At 46.4% G+C, this 12,157-nt stretch overlaps 1 long non-coding RNA gene across 1 annotated transcript; it reads left to right on the top strand.

Annotated features, from left to right (window-relative positions):
• The first annotated feature begins 6,176 nt into the window (after nucleotides 1-6,176).
• LOC148683121 (uncharacterized) lies at nucleotides 6,177-11,163 on the top strand. The gene is made up of 2 exons (XR_015947388.1): nucleotides 6,177-6,484; nucleotides 10,681-11,163. It is a non-coding gene; the product is annotated as an uncharacterized LOC148683121 (long non-coding RNA).
• The last annotated feature ends 994 nt before the right edge of the window (nucleotides 11,164-12,157 follow it).

Genomic DNA, 12,157 nt, shown 5'->3' with positions numbered 1-12,157 from the left:
GGTCACGCCCACCTCTAGTCACATGTAGAGTCTGGTCTATCCCAGCCTAGGAGAAACAGGAAGTTCTGACTGGCTGGTCCAGACATCCCCTTTTATGTCCACTCTAGGGATGTTGTACTTGACTGCTCTTATGTTTCACACCCCACAGTCCTGTTGTTCGGATGCCTGATTATCATCTTCCAAAGCAACTACTCTATTCCGGCACCTTCCCCAACCAAGGGCCCGTCAGATATTTTGAACTACAGCTACCATTGACAGCAGATGGAGCACCAAACAGCCATGCTAGTTGGGGCTGATGGGAGTTGTGGTCTGAAATATACTCAGAGTCGAGAGTGAATTTCATGCTCTTTATTCAGCTCATAGTCATCAAGGAGAAGAATGGCTATTTCCCCCAAACCATCTGCTTATATACATTATTTACACAATGGGCCTTGCGTGATTGGCTACTTCAGGGCTACACCTGTGGGCCAATCAGGTTGTGGATTGACTTCTGCCTGCAGCCTGATTGGCTGCTCCTACAGGCCAATCAGGTTGCAGATTCACTTCTGCCAGCCACCTGGTTGGCTGCTCCTGCAGGCCAATCAGGTTGCAGATTCACTTCCACCTGGAGTTGGATTGGGTAGCTCCTGCGGACCAATCAGACTGCTGATTCTGAATCCTATTGTTCTAGGATTCAGCTCAGTACATAACAGGTCTAAAATGGCTGAGCTGCGGCTATGGAATCTGTAACCAAATATTTGGAGGGCACCGGGTTGGGGAAGGCTGGTTCTGTGCCATATCTGCCTTGGCATTCAGAAAAGTAACTACTGGCTACGTTAGGGTGGGAACTAGGCTGGCAAAACTAGAAAATTTCAAGAGTAGTTTACCAGGGACAGGGCATAGACAGGCGGCTGTCACTTGGTTCCCTGGTCAGTTGGGACAGCCGGACATTACAGGGGTCTTTTAATTAGGGGAATAATATAAGGTGAAAGATGGAGCAGCAACTTCCAGAAAAAAACTTTTGCATACGCAAAGCTTCCCCCCCCCCAAAGGGAATTTGTTATGAATCGTGCCATGAGACAGGGAAGGGGAAAGGACTTTTGCCTTTCAAGCAAGAGCTCTGGGGACTGAGGAAGGGCATGGTCACACAGCTGGAAAGTCTTCAGCGACTGAGTGCTCATGAGGAAAGACAATGTGCAACCTTTACCCTAGTTGGCCTGGCGACAGGAAAAAAAAGGCTTCAGGAAAACAACTAATATTAACTCTGACTCTGCGCCATGGCACATGTGCTCTCCACTTTTCTTTCTAGTTATCACCTGTCTAATGTATTCTGCAATTTATTTTGTTGCCATCTCACTCGGGTGCCCCCTGTGCAGCCTCTTATGATGCAAAACGGTAAAAGCGGCAGAGGCTGGTGTGACTCCCAGATAACCTTGTCCTTGTGAGTATTCATCCCAATTTATTTACAGTGGTGCCTCGCTAGATGAATTTAATTCGTTCCACGGGTCTTTTCTTATAACGAAAAATTTGTCTAGCGAATCCCATAGGAATGCATTGAATTTATTTTTTAAAAAAAATTGCCCATAGGAATGCATTAATTGAATTTCAATGCATTCCTATGGGAAACCACGATTCGCTAGACGAATTTTTCATAAAACGAATTCGTCTAGCGAGGCAACCTCCGCTTGAAAATCCTTTCGTTAAGCGGAAATTTCATTAAGCAGGGCATTCGTTAAGTGAGGCACCACTGTACTTATTTATTGCATTCTTATCAATCCTTTTTCTCTCTCCACAGGGCACATGTGGGTCTCCTCCATCTCATTTAATTCCCGCAACAATCCTGTGAAGTAGGTTAGGCTGAGAGGAATAGTGACTGGCCCAAGGTCACCCAGGGAGTTTTATGGCTGGGTGAGGATTTTAACCCTGGCCTCTCCCAGGCCCTAGTCCAACATCCTAACCATTGCACCACCACTGACAATTTTTTGCATCCTGATTCATGAGTTTTTTAAAAAACCCTATGCCATTAAAACAATTTTAAAAAACAACAATTCTAGGAATTCACTAGCTGTTTACAGACTATTTAATCCCCAGCTTGCTGCTTTGATGCTCTGTGAGGGCCGCCTTTACCTGGGGGTGCAAGGGGTGCAGGGCACCTGGGCGCCGAATTCTGGGGGGCACCAGGCATAAGCATATTGTATTGAGCTGCTATGTGGCAGCAGGGTCAGCGGCCCCTCTCTGGAAAGTCTCGCTCACCAAAGCCGGGAGGAGGAGGAGTGACAGGAAAGAGGGAGAGACAGACAGAAAGAGAATGCGCCTATCTAGCGACGGGAGCGTGCACAGGCTCCAGAACCTTCCCAAGAAGAACTCGTATATGCACGCTCGCAAGGGCCCTCCCAGCTCCTCTAGAAATAAGGTTGCTCCCACAATGAAAGGCTGCCCGAGATGGCTCGCCCCCACGCATGCGCACAATGTCCACCCGTCTCATCTTTCAGACACCTCTCTACAACCATAAGCGCATGTGCGGCGTCTTTACACCGACTCCCAATGTGTTCTTTGTCTTCTTTAGAAAAGCTGGTTTTAAATGAAACATACATACACACACACACACACGGGGGGGGGGAAACCCTCCTTTTGAAGCCACGCAGGTGTGAGCGCTATTTATCAAATGATAATAGGGACAATAGGGACCCAGGTGGCGCTGTGGGTTAAAACACAGAGCCTAGGGCTTGCTGAGCAGAAGGTCAGCGGTTCGAATCCCTGTGTCGGGGTGAGCTCCCGTTGCTCAGTCCCAGCTCCTGCCAACCTAGCAGTTCGAAAGCACCTCAAAGTGCAAGTAGATAAATAGGAACCGCTACAGCAGGAAGGTAAACGACGTTTCTGTGTGCTGCTCTGGTTCGCCAGAAGTGGCTTTGTCATGCTGGCCACATGACCTGGAAGCTATACGCCAGCTCCCTCGGCCAATAATGCGAGATGAGCGCGCAACCCCAGCGCCGGTCACGACTGGACCCAATGGTCAGGGGTCCCTTTACCTTTACCTTTACCTAATAGTGACATAAGCATCATAGAAGTTAATTTGGCGGCTAAACTAAATTTGTAGTGTATCCAGTGCGCTTCTCCCCCCCCTTAAAAATAGGAATACTCTCATTTTGACTCAAGAAAATCATCATTTTATAATTCAAATCAGGGGAAATTAATACAGGAAATGGACAAAAGTACAAAGATTCACAAAATGTTTTGGGGTATGCGTCCCCCTGCGTCCCCCAACAAAAAAAAGCACTGAGTGTATCCAAAAAAGAGACGATGGAACCAGAGGCTAGGTTCTCTTAACAGGAAAAGGCAACCTTCAGGATTTTCTCTACTTCATTGATATAATCTTTGCCTTAGGCAGTCCTGAACGTGCAAAAGATGTACAGTTTGGTAAGCAGAAAGAGTTTGTTGACGCCTTAAGGTTTTCCTCATGAAGCTCACCAGAGTCCGCAGGTGCTGGAAACCGTGCAGTTCCACAATTTAGTCAAAATGGACCATCCTCCTGAATGGGGAAACTTGCAGAACAAAACGTTGCTGGAATCTACCATATATTTGAGAAAGTGGTTTGTCTGTCTGTCTGTCTGTCTGTCTGTCTGTCTGTCTGTCTGTCTGTCTGTCTGTCTGTCTGTCTGTTCTCCATAGGTTTGGATTCCTCTCAAGATATCACCACCAGATTCAGCACAAGGCTACCTGAGATGGAGGCAGCAGCAATTTTCATCAACATCTGCACTCCAAGCACCAAATCTCAAATCAAGATAGTGCACTGAAACATTACTTTGGTGTGACTTCACATGATTTTTGGCACAAGGGGTCAAAACGGCACAGATTTCAAACTTGGAAAGAAGGTTCCTGGGGTGGGGTGGGGTGTTTCTTATGTCAAAGTTGAACCATCAACTGCCATTTTGAATCAAGATGATGGACCAAATTAGCCCTAATTAAACATTAGCTCCTCCCAAAAAACACGATTCAAGGCCAAGTGAGGTACTCCCTAGGTCAGGTCAGAGCCCTGGGTTGCAGCTGCTGTGTGCGTGCGTGCATGTGTGCATAACTTATTTAAGTTATGTACACTATGTTGTCATTCTGTTATTGCACCGCATTCATTTCAGTGTATAAACATGTTTTGTTTTCCGTCAGAAAGCAGCAACAGCAGATAACAGTCAATATTCGCTGGACTGATTTCTGTTCTGGACATTTGGACAAATAAGCAAACACTACCGTAGCTATTTTTTCCATGCCCATTTCCGTCAGAATTCTCTGAGTCAAGTAAGTCTGAAGGATTTGCTTACAAGAAATAAAAGTGGAATTTATGTATGGACCTTTTGTGGCAGTTCCTCTTTCGAATTGCAATCAGCTACTTTGGGGGTGGGGACACTGGTGGCGATGTGGTCTAGGCCACTGAGCCTAGGGCTTGCCGATCGGAAGGTTGGCGGTTCGAATCTCCATGACAGAGTGAGCTCCTGTTGCTCGGTCCCAGCTCCTGCCAACCTAGCAGTTCGAAAGCACGTCAAAGTGCAAGTAGATAAATAGGTACCGTTCCGGAGGGAAGGCAAACAGCGTTTCTGTGTGCTGTTCTGGCTTCGCCAGAAGCAGCTTAGTCATGCTGGCCACATGACCCGGAAAAACTGTCTGCGGACAAACGTCGGCTCCCTCGGCCAGTAAAGCGAGATGAGCACCGCAACCCCCCAGAGTCGTTCACGACTGGACTTAACTGTCAGGGGTCCTTTACCTTTACCTTTTACTTTGGGGGTGGGGAAAACTTGCAGGGTAGGTTAGGTTGAAAAGCATTACCCAATGAGCCAAATGAGCTATTTACGTCCACCTTGAGCTCCTTGGAAGAAAATGTGGCATATGAATGAAATAAATTAATAAATCCCAGCTAGCAAGGCAGATAGATAGATAGATAGATGATAGATAGATAGATAGATAGATAGATAGATAGATAGATAGATAGAGATAGATAGATAGATAGATAGATAGATAGATAGATAGATAGATAGATAGATAGATAGATAGATAGATAGACAGACAGATAATGTAGATAGGATAGACAGACAGATGATCGCACTGGGGCAGAGCAAAAAGTAAAAGCTGATCAATAGCATCCTCCTAATTTTTTACTCTTCACCAGTGCCGAATAACCAAATAGGCAGAGTAGGCATCAGACTATGGGCCCCACACTTCCTGCCCGGAAACCTGTGTCCCCACTGCTGAAGGATGTGTGGGTCCAGAATTGGCCTCCACAGTCACTTACGGACACACCATTAAGACCATATTCATGGAAGACAATCTCACTCGGCTACGAGTGATCGCCAAAGAAGAAGAAGGAGCCCCACAACAAGGGATCAGAATAATATTGATTTGATCTTGGAAGAATATGGCAAAAATGTATTAGGAGTTAATTTGCGAGGGCCCCACCCCCCTGATTTTGACTGCCTAGGAGCCTCCACAGGGTTTTAATCTGGCACTGCCCTGAGATTTTAGCCTTTCCCTGGAGACAACGCTGTGCATGTTTACTCAGAAGTAAATCCCGCTCAGTCCAACGAGGCTTCTTTCCATCCTGGGCTGTCATTGTTGCTGACTCTTCTGGGGTTAAGTTGGGCACTGTTTAATGTCAATAACCAAGGGCGTCATTTGCCCTACATTTCCTGAAAAACAAAACAGGCAGGAAAGATATATGCCTTTTGAGTCATTTGTTTTTAAAGAAAAGTCCAAAATAAAACAAGTGGGAATCTTTGGGTTGATAAATTTAGTATACAGTGGCGAGTGTTTTGATTTCCAGAAGAGATAAAGATGACAACATCTCTTTTGAAGGTTGGACCAGCTGTTATGATATAGCAATGGGAAAGCTTTCGGGTGCCCTTGCTCTGTCTTGATGAAGAGCTCTGTGCTAGCCCCAAAGCTTGCATACTTGGTATTGCCAGGATTTCTTTCTAGTGTCCAAATTTTTACTGATGGGTGGAAAATTAAGCATTGCCTTGATCCATGACCTAATTACTAGGTGATCTTTCATAAGCTCCCAGAGTGGTACCGAATAACCCTGTTAGCCTGTGACTGCAAAAACAAGCAAGGCAACAGAGGAGGAGCTTGTCTCCACACCAACCCAATGACATTGTGGGTGGGTGAATACCAAGATCACAATCACCACGTCCTTCTTCATTCACCTGGGGCATGTCCAGGGAGGGAAAGATGTGGGCGAGCTAATAAAGGGGAGCGTTATCAACTGCCTATAAAGTAACCACACCCGCTGCAGGCTCTCGACTCAATCTAGGGCGAACGCAGCTGGTTGAATCATAGAACTGTCGAGTTGGCAGGGTCCCCATGGGTCATCTAGTCCAACCCCCTGCAATGCAGGAATCGCAGCTAAAGAACCCCTGACAGGCGGCCATCCAACACCCGTTTTAAAATCTCCAATGAAGGAGGATGGTTGAGGACAGGCATGATTGAGTAAAACATGCATTTTTTTGTGTGCTACAAACAGGTTAGTGCTTTTAGGCATATTTACAAAAAATATGTAATAGATCTACGTTGCGTGCAGACTCTATATAGGAAAACAAGTGTTCAGTCTCCATTTATTCTAAAATAAAATGTCTCTGTGTGTACACAACACAAGTGTCTTGTGGTGTTTTGAAAACAAACAGATTTGTTATAGCATAAACCTTTTGGACTAGAGTTCACCTGATGAGGTAAGGTTCTACCCTGAGCAAACGTTCGTTGCGGTAATTCTGTCTATCTTCAGCATGCTGCATAACTGTTGGTTGTTGTTGTTGTTATTATTATTTTTCATAAGCTTATATAAGAAAATGTTGGTCCAAAAGGTCGGTGGGGGAGGGGCTTCAGGTCCTCCATTGAGCAAAACCTTGACAAGCCCCAAAGTCAAGCCAAGCCCTTCACTGCCCTTCCATTGCTACAGCAACAAGCCAGGATCTTGCCAAGCCCCTTCACCACCACGGCTATTTCTTCCTTGCTTTCGGTCCCCAGTTAGGCAGGGAGCTCTCAACTCCATCTCCTTGTAGGGTGGTGGGTTCATGTCCTCCCCAGATCTCCCTGATGCCTCCAGGGTGGTAAACAACTTCCAGGAAAGATCTGGATACATATCCGTGCCTGGGTATAAATTAAAATTCCCCCCCTCCCAGACAGCTGGTATGTGTAAACAGCCGCCACTGGATTGTGAGAGGCTTCTGTGTGCTGAGTGATCAAGCTTCAAAAATATCCACTGGGTCTGGCTGGGGAGGGGAGAACCAACAGAGTCCTTCTGGCTTTCCTCATGAACCTTTTTTGGGGTGGTGGTGGTATGAAATCACCAGGTAAGCTCTTAAAAGAAGAGGGGGGCCCCACTGAGTTCACCGGGAAGCTAGATCCGTGGTCTATTCTCAGCTGAGTTATAGGGCGGTTGGCTTTTCCTGAAACTATATACCGTAGATTATGTGATTCTGCAAGAGACCAAGAATATTATGGTGTTGTTGGGCATAGAAAACAGCTTCCTGATAATCTAGTACACACAGAGAGAGACACACACATCCTAGGGGCTCCGACCCTCTCCACTCTACTTGCCAACCCATGCATTAACCCCTTCCCACCCCATACAACTCCTAAGCTGGGTTTTTTTTCCGTCCCAACCCCATTGCTGATGCTACTTCTCTGTTCTCGTCTGCAGCACTCCTGCTTTCACCCTCCATGTCGATGCCTCCTCCCCACTTCTGTGTCTTTCCTTCCCAGCTTTACTCAGAGATCCACTGTTGTTTAAAACTAACGTTTTCCTCTGTGTCCTTCCACCCCAGCTTTATTAAAATATCCACTGTTGTTTAAAATCACTGTTTCCCTCTGTGTCCCTCCCTCTATCTTCTGCCTTCTCTCCTGCCTCCTTCTCCTTCATTCCCTGCAAATCCAGGATTATTATCTTGCAATACAAGGTCTCCCAAGTTTCTAGTCCTCATGGCTATGAAAATATGTTTGGAAGTATATGGGCTTCGAAGCCAGAGCAGCAGTTGATTTACATTCCAGAGCAGGACTGTTGTGCTCTATTCAGCTCCTTGTAGGAAAGACACTCTGCACATGCGCAAAGGAGCCTTTGCTTGCCATAATGCTTTTGCCTTGGTGCGAGAAGCAGACTGGAGAAGGCAGGAAGGAGGAGGAGGTTACCATTAATGAATGCATTTTGAGCACGATCTTTTACTAGGAAATTCTGTTAATTTCTCAACCACCCTTTGTTTGCAATACTTTTATTTCGGTCATCAAGGGTAAGAGAGAGTCACATGAAAGTGGTAACCGTTCTCCTGGACCATAAATGCCTCAGGGTGTCCGACCTTGAGATTTCCTGAACTTGAGATTTTTACAGGTGCTGATCACTGGCTGCAGGAAAGGGAGGTCAGCTGTTAAACTTTGCTCTCTGGCATATAAATGCAAAGAAAAATAAGGATTTGCAGAGGCTGTGATTTGCACGTAGCTCCAGTGCGAGACAGGGACCCAGGTGGCGCTGTGGGTTAAACCACAGAGCCTAGGGCTTGCTGATCAGAAGGTCGGCGGTTCGAATCCCTGCAATGGGGTGAGCTCCCGTTGCTCGGTCCCAGCTCCTGCCCACCTCGAAGTTCGAAAGCACATCAAAGTGCAAGTAGACAAATAGGGACCGCTCCGGCGGGAAGGTAAACAGCGTTTCCGTGCGCTGCTCTGGTTCGCCAGAAGCAGCTTTGTCATGCTGGCCACATGACCCGGAAGCTGTCTGCGGACAAACGCCGGCTCCCTCAGCCTATAGAGCGAGATGAGCGTCGCAACCCCAGAGTCGGACACGACTGGACCTGATGGTCAGGGGCCCCTTTACCTTTACCAGTGCGAGACAGTGAACAGCCAATTCAGTGCTAATCTATTATGAGCATTCCCTTTCTGCAAGCATTTCAGAGAAAACAGTGAGATATAAACTGTGATATTTTTCTAGAAAAAGAGGTGCCGGAACTCACCACGAACGTATCCCTTGTTCTCTTATAATGGTGCTCACCTGAGGGGTGCTGTAACTAAGTTCTTGAGAGTTCTGACTGAACAAAAGCCCTGGATATAAATGCAAGAAATGATTTCAACAAGAACAACAACAACAACAACAACAACAACAACAACAACAACAACAACAACAACAACACTGTGCTGGCTGGGGCTGCTTTTAAGCCTACTATCAGAGTGCAGAGTTTTGTAAATGAAAAGGGAGGGAAAGAACAGGTCCCAATGTGAGAAACTTAACAAAATATATTTCCAAAGTAAGTATGTGCTGTTCACCTTTAACTAACTTTCTACTGCCCAAAATGAAACAATCCCAGCCATTTTAAAATTAAGATTCGGGGTTCTTAAAGAAAAAGACGTTCTGAGATCCTCAGCAAAGCGAATTCTGCAAGGACATTACTTCATATCTGCAGCTAGTACTTTAGAGCAGCCTACTTTAGATCAGCAAGTCCTGAGCCTAGGACTTGCTGATCAGAAGGTCGGCGGTTCGAATCCCTGTGACGGGGTGAGCTCCCGTTGCTTGGTCCCAGCTCCTGCCAACCTAGCAGTTCGAAAGCACGTCAAAATGCAAGTAGATAAATAGGAACCGCTACAGCGGGAAGGTAAACGGCGTTTCCATGTGCTGCTCTGGTTTGCCAGAAGTGGCTTTGTCATGCTGGCCACATGACCTGGAAGCTATACGCCGGCTCCCTTGGCCAATAATGCGAGATGAGCGCGCAACCCCAGAGTCGGTCACAACTGGACCTAATGGTCAGGGGTCCCTTTATCTTTACCTTTACTCCCCAACCTGGTTCCCTCCAGATGTTTTGGGCTACAACTCCCATCGTCCTCAGAGAGTGCTGGCTGGAGCTGATGGGAGTTGTAGTCCAAAACATCTGGGAGGGGGCACAGGTAGCAGTGGGGCACACTGCTCTAGAGATCCTGGCCACAGACATGCATCTTATGTAATTTTATCAGGGCTGCTTATTTAAGACTTACTTGGTGTTGGCAGAGAACCCTGCTATATGATATACTGATATACAATATGGCTAGCTCTGGTTGCCGGGCATGGAGTTCAGAGGAATTGCCTTGCATGGTCTGCTGGGCAAAGCAATCTGGGAGTTTGGACAGAGGTTGTATCACTTCTAACAGATGCCGGTACCTGTAGGCTCCTTTACATAACACATCCCATGCTCTTCTGTTGTCTCCATGTGATAGGGATGGCCTTCAAAATGGACTCCATCAGACTTTGCCAGCAAGGCCAGAGGTCAGGGGGGGGAATGGAATCCAAGAACATCTGTTTTATCCCTGATTTTAGCTTTCCTCCTAGGAAAGGTGCTCTCACCCTCCACCCCACCCCGACCATTCTGACCCTCTTTTCCACACGTTTTCCAGCTCTCCAATTACAGATTATTATCAGTGGTTCCCAATTTTTCTGCCCACCGTCCCCTTGTAACAATTAGTTGCATGTTTATTCAAAATGCAATGAAAACGATGTAGTTTGACTCATCAGAGCTGAGGAACTTCGTTGACACTCGCTTTTCAAAGCCTGAGAGTCATTGAGGTCTCAGCACCCCTCTGCCGCACCCTTGCCTCTTAGCGCCCCCCCCCCAGGTAATCCCCTTCCCCAGGAGGGCAATACCACCCACTTTGGGAACAACTGGATTATATCCTTCTGATCTCTTAACAATTATCATCATTTGTTTGCAGACTCTTCACCCATGAACACAAAAATCTAGAATCTACGGGACCGCCTCTCCTGGTATGCCCCGCGGAGGACCTTAAGGTCCACAAACGACAATATTCTGGAGATCCCGAGCCATAAGATGGCTAGATTGGCCTCTACTAGAGCCAGGGCCTTTTCAGTACTGGCCCCAACTTGGTGGAACGCTCTTTCCCAGGAGACCAGGGCCCTGCGGGATTTGTCATCTTTCCGCAGGGCCTGCAAGACAGAGCTGTTCCGCCTGGCCTTTGGGTTAGACTCAGCTTGACCCCTGTGTTTTCCTCCTTCATGGCTTGGATTTATGGACTACTTGAAATGAGGCTGCACTTTAAATTTTAATACTGTATTTTAATCTGTATTTTAATTAATTGTTTTTATGTTTTATTGTAATTCTGTTGGTGTCAGCCGCCCTGAGCCCAGTTTTTGACTGGGGAGGGCGGGGTATAAATAAAAAATTATTATTATTATTATTATAATCAGGGTGCTCCCAAGAATGGCTGCTAAGCAGACTTGAGCCCCCAAGCCTATTTCGTTTTTAAAAAAAAAAAAAAAAAAACACTTCTGAGGAGTGTATCAGGATTTGCTGCTAGGTCTGTAACTTCACCCAGCCCTGCAGGACTCAGATTGCTCTGCCCAAGCAATCTTTGCAGAGGCAGCCACTGACTGCCAGCTGTCTGCATGGCAAGTTGAGGGTGACCCTTAGATCAACCTTATCTTCTCCCTCCCTCCCCAGCCTACCTCCCACCTCCTCACTTCCCTCTCAACTTTACCCTGGTTGGCCTGTGGGCCCTTTCCCACCTGTCCCCCTGGGCTGAAGGGGGATCAACAGGGTTGGCTTATTTCAGCAGTGGTATCGGATGAGCCCGTTGGCAGAGTCCTCTCTCCAAAGCATGTTGTACAAAGGTTACGTCTTCTCTTGGCCCAAAGTGCTCTTCTCCTGCTCTTTGAGATGCTGGCGAGAGCAGCCACCAGATAGATGCGCTTTCGCGAGCTGGTTGCAATTTTGGTTTGTTTGCTTTTCATACTATTTTTACTGAAGTTTTAAAATTATAAAGACCAAGACAAAATTACAGAAGGGAAATAAGAAAAAAAGAGAGAGAGAAGATATTGCACAGAGCAGACATGGAACATGAGCATAGCAGAATATTGTTGAGGTTTAACAAATATTTCTACATATTTGAGAAAGGAAATATCACGGGAATATGTCGAAAGCAAGATGGAGCAGGGAATGTGGATCAGGCTCCCTCTCCACAGTGCAATGTGAAACTTGGCTTTCCTAAAAAAAAATCATTTAAGTCTCTTCTGTATATACATTCTTGTTTTCGTTGTTGTTTCTGTTATTTTTGCTGTGTCTATTTGTTTGTGTCTATTTCCCCCCCCCAAAAAAAGAAGATTCTTGCACACCTAAATCTCAATTCTTTTTATGAAGCATCAAGAGGAGGTGGAAGGAGGTTAGATCAATGA

Source organism: Zootoca vivipara, chromosome 16, assembly GCF_965207765.1.
Source record: "Zootoca vivipara chromosome 16, rZooViv2.hap1.1, whole genome shotgun sequence".
NCBI lineage: Eukaryota > Metazoa > Chordata > Lepidosauria > Squamata > Lacertidae > Zootoca > Zootoca vivipara.
Note: the sequence above shows the minus strand (reverse complement) of the source record. Positions and strands in the feature narration are given on the sequence as shown.